The following is a 9,280-nucleotide window of genomic DNA, read 5'->3' as shown; positions in this document are numbered from 1 at the left end:
GGCCCCTGTTCTCCCAGGTGCCGCCCTGCCTTTCCAAGTGCCAGCCATCCCAAGAACTGTGGCCTTACTGTTTGGGAAGCTCGGTGATGGGAATTTCTGCAGGGGGCCCTGCCCTTAGAACCCCCTGGTGAGGGGACAGTGCAGCCCTGAAGCTTCCCTCGGCCCACCTTACCAGCTGTAGGACACCTTGTTGAGGACAATTTGAGAAGAGTCTGGCCCCCAGGTTCATCTGGCTTCTCTCCCTGTGCACTCGCCTGGTCTCCAGCCCAGTAGCCCCCTCCTTAGCTTCCCTGTAAGGTACTCCGCCTTGCCTGTTGAGGTGGCTACAGTTCCCCAGTTCTCACTGCACCCCTTCTTGGTGCCTCTTGGGCCTCTGGCTGGTTTCCTTCCCTGGGCCCTGAGTTTCATGGAGCGTGATCGAGGTGCAGGGAAGGCAGAGCCCACAGCTGATGTCCCTTCCTGCTCCCTGCAGCATCCCAGGGCACTGCCCACCAGGCTGGTTTGTTCTCCATTCTCAGATTGCCCACATGGCCTTGCGTCTCAGAGTCCCATTTTCCTCATTTCCTGTGTTACTGATAGAGCTTTGCAGGGGTCACACAAGCATCTAATGAGACTGCGTATGAAAGCGCCTGGCACAGGAGTGCCCGCCAGTACTGGCCCTGCTGTGTGCACACTCTGCTCCTCCCACCTCCTTGGGAGCTGGACCTACCGCCTGAAGCCTCATTCTGCAGTCAAGGAGAAAGCCTCCGAGAGGTGCAGGGTGAGAGCCACGGGCATACAGGGTCAGTTACCCCACCAGCATTCAGCTCTCAGTGCCTGCTGTTGGGTGAAGGAGTGAGTGTGGGTCACGGTCAACACTACGTCCAGTGGCCGATGCACTGTTGACACATTGACAGGACTGAGGCCCCCGCTTGGTGCCACTGATCTGTCCACCCATCTGGGAGGCTGGGAGCGCCAAAGAGATGGGTGCCTTTGGGATTCTGGGCTGTTCCCAAAGGCTGCACGTAGCCAGTGGGAGATGGCCTGGGTTCAGAAGCCCTGGGTTCACTAGGAGGCTGTGAGAGCACAGAGGCAGGATGGGGGCCTTTCAGAAGCTTCTCCCCTCCCCCTGGATTCTCAGTGGCTGTTGAAGGTGAGTGTCCTGCCCAGGAAGGTTGTGAGCAGGAAGAAGAACAGGGCAGGGAGGGACTTCCTCAGCCTCCTGAAGAGGTTACAACCCCCTTGTTGGGGGAGGTCAGGATCTTCAGTAGGGGCAATGAGCCGTGGACACAGGGAGGCCCTTCCAGATTTCTGACTGTCCAGAACCAGCGTAAGAACAATGTGTTTGTCTCCTTGGGCTGCCAGAACTCAATATCAGAGACTGCGTGTCTTAAACAGAAGACATTTTTTTCTCACAGTTTTCAAGGCTGAAGTTTGAGGTCAGGGTGCTGGCAGGGTGGGCTTCCGGTGAGGAGCCTTCCTGGCTTACAGGTAGCTGCCCTCTTACTGTGTCTTCTCATAGTAGGGGCGAGAATGAGAAAGGGAGAGGGGGAGGGTGAGGGGGAGAGGAAGATGGAGGGAGAGGGAGAGAGGGGGGCGGAGAGGAGGGAGGGATGAGGGAGAGAAGGAGATAGAGAGGATTCTCTGGTATCTCTTCTCATAAGGGCACTAATCCTATCAGACCACGTTCCTACCTTTATGACTTCATTTAACCTTAATTTCACGGCCCTGTGCTTAAGTACAGTCACTCTGGGGGTTAGGAATTTGGGGGGCACACATTTCAGTCAGTAGCCAATGGTGGCAGTTTCATGAACATAGGGAAATGGAAGCTTTACGAGTCACTTCTGGGCTTCGATGGTTCCCTGCCTGTGATCGCCACATTGGGGTCCAGAGATCTGGTTTCGGATTCCGGCTCCACCCTAAACAACCGTGTGTACGTGGCCACAGTTTAGCCCCGTCGGTGCCTGTGGCAGGCATTGCTCATGCACCACAGAGCACTTCATCTGAACTGACTGGCAGGCTCGGCCTCCTTTTCAACAGACCGTTCCAGGCGGTTCTGGTCAACGAGTGCAGGCGGCTGGGGACTTAGAAACGACCTTTTTGTCTTGTGTTAAATCAAGCATGAGTTTGCTCAGGGCAGTGCAGGGGCTTCTTATCTCCGTGCCCTGCAGGCCCAGCCCTTTGCCTGGAAAGGGGTAGGCCCAGCAGAAGCTCTGGTGAGTGACCAGGTGGGGGCTGCTCAAGCTTCTTATCTTGCACACGGTGGGGGTGCAGCCTATCTTGCTGCCCCGAATTGTAGGGAGAGTCCCAGGCAGAGATGAAGGAGCAGATGTTCACTGTAGCAGCTGCTTCAAGCGCAGAGACTCAGATGGGGCTCCGTGTCTGTTTGCTTAAGGGCAGACTGTTCCTGTGTCCAGTGGTGACCATGGCTTCATGGGGTCTCACCATGAGCCAGATCCTGCTTGGGCCCTTTCCTCATTTCTCCTGCTGTACAAGGTACATGTTACTGTTATTCCTATGTACAGATTGGGAGACTGGGGTGCAGGCAGGTCAGACTACGTGCCAGGTTCATGAAAGGAGGTAAGAGCGAAGGCAAAGAGGTGAGGGGCACCCAGACTCTCTGAGCAACTGGCGAGGATGCTGGTATGTCCACCTAGTCCAGAGCCTGGGGGCCAGGCTGTCTGGAGCTTGAGGGTGGTAGGGGAAAGAGGAAGAGGGTGCACAACTGCTGCTGGAGGTGGGGGTTGGCAACGGGAGGGGGATTGGATGTTGGCAACCAGCCAGGGCTGAGTTTCTGGGCTGTGATTGGAATACTGCTGTGGTTTCTCTAGGGGAGGTTTGTGCCTGCTCTAGTGCAACATCATTGTTCCTGCAACAAGAAGGGCTTTTTATGTGGGTTCCCTGGGAAATTAGACATGTCCAGGCTCTCCGCTGCATGTCGACATTCCCCACAGGCTGGTGGGAGATGCCTGAGCGATTCTTAGCACTTGAGAGCACATTGCCTAAAAACAAAACAAAACGAAACGAAACGAAACGAAGCGAAGCGAAGCAAAGCAAAGCAAAGCAAAGCAAAGCAAAGCAAAACAAAGCTTGTTGTTTTCTTTTATTTCTTCAATTAAAAAGTTGAGACTTTGCAGAGACTTTGGACACATACAGATGAGAATAAGGAGCCAGCGAAGTGGTTGGTAAGCCCGCCAACCCGAGGTGCATGCAGGGGAGCATCCTCTGCTTCCAGGGCACTGGTTCTCCATCCTCCCCGAGCCGGCCTTTCTGGAGCACCTGGCAGGGCTGCCTCGAGCTGAGCTGACGGTGGGAAAGGGCTGCTGGCAGGACCCAGGCGGGCGGCATTGTCTCGCGTCCCTCCCACCCTGTAAATCCTCAGTCAGAGCCTGGAGTGTCCTGTGAGAAGATTGATGGGGACTCTGCCCCTGTCAGCCATTCCTGCCCTGGGATACCTGTGATTTAAGTCCCTCAACAGCCTGGGGGAGCCTCCGAAACTTTCCCTTGCAAAATAGATGCCATTCCTGACCTGGAGAAGGAGGAATGTGGAGGATTTGGGGTCACCCCCAAGGCCAGAGATGGCAGAGGCCAGAACCTGCCCGGATCTGCTTGGAGGGGGGCATTTCTGCATAGTGAAACATTTATCTTCTTATAGCCACCTAGTCACCCGGTAGAGAGGGTCAGGGGGCACGAAGGGACTCCCTGTAAACATTTGGGGGGATGAGCACCACCTTCTCAGAGAAGTCACACCTCGCCTTGGCCCCCTGGTCCCCTGGCCTCCTGTCTGGGCTGTGCGGTTTTGGAAGAACTTCCTGGACTTTCAAAGAATGAAAATGTGAACATTGGAAATAGCTCTGCTGATCTCCACCGAGGAGATGTGAATCAATGGGCTTATGCTAAACAAGTGGCTGGGGTACAAAAAAAGAGTCGAGTCATTGGAGTCTGAAGACTGCTTTCTGAAGAAAGCAGAAATGGGAGACTGTCGCTTCCCGTAGCCTCTCTGAGCCTCTGTCCTATCTGTAAGATGCGAATGACAACCACGCTACCTTTGTATGGGAGCCCATCAGAGGCTTTCAGTGACCAGGAGCTGATATTATCTGTGCCTCATGGGCAGATGTAGGATCTCTAATGATCTTAGGAGCCCTTCTGAAGGGAAGGAATTCTCAGTCCTGCCAGAAGGATGAGGAAAACTGGAGAGGTTGAGCAGCCTTGAGGTCCCATGGTCAGGCTTGAACACAAGTCCAGTTACCTAAAGCCCTTCTGGCCTCCTCACAATCTATTATTACTTCTCTGCATCACATCCAGGATCGTGCTGTCCTGTGCGTGGGGCAGCAGCTGCCCCTGGTGAGCTGGCCTCCCAGATGGCCCTCCAGTGACCCTGCCTCCAGGCTGACCCTGCATGAGGACAAGCGCCTCTGTCCCCGCTCAGCTCCTTCAAGCAGCCAGGTCTCACCTGCTCACGCCTCTTCCATGATGGGGCCACAGGGTCCTGTCACCAAGTGTCTGTCGTCCATCAAGCTCACTGTCCTCTTCTCTCCCTCCTCTTCACCCCTTCCCTGACCTGACTGTCCCGAGAGCAGCTGTCCTCACTGGTGGGTGGGTGGGCTGCCCTTCAGGGCATGTTTTTCTTCCCTCCCCTAGACACCTTTCATCCTGCAGTGAGATAGTCCAGGGCTTGTGTTTCAGGAAGTAGTAGCCTGTTGCAGATCACAGCTCCTTGGGGCTGGGGACCTTATCTGGTGGTGGCAGAGGCCCAGGCACAGTGGCAGCCACTTCCCCTGGCCTTCTCCACAATGGTTGTGGCCACCCTGGGGACAGCTGCAGGATGCTCCCCACCCCGTCAGAACCTGGCATGCTGGGGGCCACAGACAAGCTCTCAGTCTGGTGGGGCAGGAGATCCAGAAAGTTCCTCACTCTGCCTTGTTGAGATTCCTCCTCGGCCTGTGGCTGCATGTGGCTGCCCATCCATGTGTGGGGAGAGGAGTGCTTTGCTTTCTGTTGGCTCTGGGAACTTTAAAAAAATTATCTCTTAAAGTAAAATATTTGGTGCATGCAAGGGAATATTTAAGGCATGACCATGACACTAATAGGAAAATCTATACCCAGGCATGCTCTGTTGCCTGATTGTCACCAGCATAGGAGAAGCAGCTGGTGGAAAACCTGGGTGTTGGTCCATCAGACATGGCTTTGAACCGTCTTTACTATCTTTACCATTTATTACCTGCTAAACCTTGGGAAGTTCATGGATGCCCAGACCTCAGTGTGTCCAGCTGAAAAATGGGCAGACAAAAGGTTCAGGGTGTCTTGGAGGACTGTGTCCTGAGACTCGCAAAGCTTTTTCTTTATTTCTCTTCCTTCTGAGCATCGAGGTGCATCAGGTGTGGGGGTTGGGAATGACATGAGATCTGTCCTCCAAAGGTCCATGCTGCCCTGCACCAGGGTCATCACCCTGGCCTGAGTCATGTCCCTGTCTCGGGGCACCTCGGATACCTACTGCTGCAGGGAGGGCTACGTAGAATCTGCAGGGGCTCCTGGTGTGCTGGGTGGCTGGAACCCACTCAGCTGGTGCCTGGTGACAGGTGGCCCGGTGTTCTCTCTGTTTGATGGTCCAGGACATCCTGGGGCAGGGCCTGTGGGATGCGCCACCTTTGCAGACACTGCTCACAGGCCGTGTCCTTCGGGGTGTCCCCTGGCTGAGTAATGCCATTCTCTAGAGCCCGTTGGCTGTGCCTTCTCCCTGGATTCTGTCCCCTTGCAGCCATCTCCTTGCTCCTCAGGGGCTTGACGCCACTTGCCTAGCTATAAATCACACACATCTAGTGATTTTGTGAACATTTATGAACTCCTCCTTTGGCTGTGAACACACAACTTCTTTTTCCCTCCTTTTGAGCTGTGAGACTGGCAGCTTCGTTAATTCCTGGGATGATGTCGGCAGAACCTGTTGAGATAATTGAAAACCCAAACATGTGGATAAGAAATGGGAGAAGTGTCACCAAGGCATGTCTGTGGCAGTTCTTTGGGATGCAGCGTGTGGGCGGATGGGGGTAGAGCCGGTCTGGGGAAGTGTGTGCTGCTCAGCTTCCCTGTGCCTGGTTGGGATCTTCCCAGGTGTCCCTGGGCCTGGTTGGGGTCTTCCCAGATGTCTCTGAGCCTGGCCAGGGTCTTCCCAGCTGTACCTGTGCCTGGTTGGGGCCTTCCCAGATGTTCCTGGGCCTGGCCGGGGTCTTCCCAGCTGTGCTGAGGCCTGGTTAGGATCTTCCCAGCTGTCTCTGAGCTTGGTGGGTGTCTTCCCAGCTGCCCCTGGGCCTGAGAGCCAGGGTGAGGGGCAGGTCCTGGCTTGACCACCCACCATTCTGCTGTAGACCATGTGTTCTTACTCCGAGCACTTCACCTCTTTGCACGTCCTTCCCTTGCCTGTGTGGTATCCATCCATACCTAACTGTGCCATGAGCTTATGTGAGAGAAATGATGGCCACAGGCAGGACACTGTGGTCTGGGTTGCTGTTTGAATATATTTTTCTTTGTCCTCTGGGGGCAAGGTTGGGAAGGCCTGGGAAGGAAGAACCCCTTGTGCATGGGGCCTCCTGCCGGATCCGGTAATGACGCCAGGACCGGGGACCACGAGCACTCTGCCCTTCTCACTCCGCCTGGATCGCTCACCCCCACCACGTCCTTTTGGTTTCATGGGCTTCTTTGGCTGCAACCCCTGATTGTCACTTGAGCTATATCATTTTTCCATTTGCATCTTGTGTCCTCGTGCCAGGAGAGGCCTGGGGTGGATGGGGCAGGACAGGGTTTTTCTGCTCACCCGGTCTCCTAGCATGTTCAGCAGCCTCCCTGCATGCGGCTATTGCTCAGTAAACATTTATTGCCTTGGTGTCAGAGGATGAGCCCATTCCCTTCAACATCATCCACTGAGGGCTCCCCGGGTGTGCAGGGGCCCCTCCCGAGGCCGAGGGTCACTCCCTCCCCACATGGTCTCTGCCAGTCTGCTGGTGCTGCCTACCTGCCTCCATGAGACCCTGTCCGTGGGACCACACAGACCCAGGGACAGGGCAGGCCTCTGTGTGGGGAACACCTTTCAGGCTCTTCTTCAGACTTGTGTTTCCCACTGTCTCCAGCATTTCCTCCTGGGCTGGCTTCTTTCAGCCCTCCATGGCAGCCCCATGGGTGTCTCAGTTTCAAACTGGGGCACGTCCTTCCCCCAGGCTAACATCGTGGCTCCCATGGCTCTTGAGCTGAAGTCTGTGCTTTCTTGGAAGCCTTGACAGGCATGCATTTACTCCATTCTAGTGCTTTCTGCTCCAGTCCAGTGAGTTGAGCCAGGTGCCCCTCCTTCCTCTGATCCTTCCCTCACACCCGCCTCTTCCTGAATGCTCTCTAACCTGCAGACCCCTCTCCAACGCCACCGTCTCTGGGTACCGTCTCCTGTTCCCTGAGCAGGCCGCCCGCCCCCTCTCTGGGACCGGCTATGTGGGCACAGACTCCACCACAGCACAGTACACGCAGGCACAGCTCCTCATTGTCTGGTCTCTCTCCACGGGCCTCTGGGTGACTTGAGGCATCCAGCATCCCTGGAGCACGGTGTGGAGTTGATGGGCCTGCTTGCTGGACCAACGAATGGCCTGGCCTTTTGTTCCCTTCCAGGCTGCAGCAGGAGCTCAGGGCTCCTATCCAACTGTTAGATCTTCTACTGAAGATGCAACCGTGTAGCTATGCTGAGTGTGGGCGGGAGCAGGAAGTGCACAACCAGAGGCAATTAGGGAGGGGAAGACCAAGTGGTCTGGGGTTGCAAGGCTCTGACATGTGCAGAGGATACCTGAGGCTGCCTTGGCTTGGTGTGATGGTTGGAGAGGTATGTGTGCTAAGTAAACAGCAGGTCCACTCAAACCTACTAGCAGGTGGGTGGGTGCCACCCTGTCTGTCTCCCTGCCATCCCCGGGGGAAGACTAACCTGTATCCCTGGCTCAGGCCACAGCCTTCCTTCCCAGAGATGCTGGGCATCTGCGAGAGAGGGAGTGCTGCCATGGCCCTCTGGACCCTGCTTTGGACAGGCAGACAGACCCTGAGTCCCATGGGGAAGCCTATTCTAGGAAAGGGGACAGGATTTGGACCTGGTTTTGCCCTTTGTCACTTCTGAAGACTTTCCTTTAGACCACGCTGCACCTGGCTCATGGGGAGCTGCCTCTGAGCCGGGGTGCCAGTGTCACTCCCATGCTGAAGCAGACCCTCGGTGGGGGCAGGGAGGCACAGCTGCCAGCGGCCAGCCCTTGCCTCTGTGAGAGCCCTGTGCGGGTTGTGCAGCCTGGTGGCCCTGTCCCATCCAGGCTAGTGGGACAGGAAGAGAGCCCTCTCATCCCAGGGGCAGGGCCAGGAGGAGTGGGGAAAGAGATGGGGCAGGGGTCAGCACGCTAGCCAAGGACGTTAGAGAGCCTCTGGTATGGGGTGGGAGGCCGGGGATGGCCAGCTTTTACAGTTCACCCAGCTGACTCTGTTTCTCCATGCCATGCAGATTTTCTCATTTTCACCCCAGACTCTTTCTTCTTTTCCCTCTCACCGTGTTGATCGGGCCTAGATTGTGGCATCTGGTAGCCCTGGTCCAGGGCCGAGGGAGGGCTGGGCACAGGCACCACAGGCCCAGGAAGGCCCATAAATAAATCATGGCGACACACTTTCCATCTTGAGGAATTTGGAAGAAAAACAGATGGTTGTCACTGGGCGACATTTACTTTGCTGTCTGTCAATATTTGAGAGGTCTTATTATTTTGCAGTGCTAGGTTTTAGAATAAATTAAATGGCTAATGGAAATATTAAAATAGAATTAATTTAACTAAACAAATAAAACTTGGAGGGTTGGTATGATTTGTTTAGAAGTTACTAAATTTATTTTCAAAATGAAGCCTCAGGGAAGTGAGTAATCCCTTATTCACTGGGTAGGAGCCTCACCAGCCAGACTTTACCCGGCACATTCTGGGTGCCAGGACCTGGGCTGGCAGTGGTGCCAAAGCCAGGCAGGCCCGGGCAAGTCAGCCCCTGGAGGGCTTGCAGCATGGCATGCTGACGCGTGGGAGACAGATGTGTGAGTCCTTTACTTGAGCGGAGCAGGGAGGGAGTTTGGCGGAGGAGGACTCCATCGGCCACCCCTGTCCCTTCATCCAATCCCTGGGCACTTGCTCAGTGTCTGGCTGGAGGGTAAGGATTCAGAGGAGAATGTGTCACACACTTCTCAGCAAGCTCACAATATAGGGAGGAGTGTGGGAAGGACAATGGGCAACAAGTAAGGAACTTTTAAATAACATGA

The sequence above is a fragment of the Canis lupus genome, chromosome 19 (genome assembly GCF_011100685.1).
Source record: "Canis lupus familiaris isolate Mischka breed German Shepherd chromosome 19, alternate assembly UU_Cfam_GSD_1.0, whole genome shotgun sequence".
Lineage (NCBI taxonomy): Eukaryota > Metazoa > Chordata > Mammalia > Carnivora > Canidae > Canis > Canis lupus.
The sequence above is the reverse complement of the archived record's forward strand: the minus strand, read 5'-3'. Positions refer to the sequence as shown.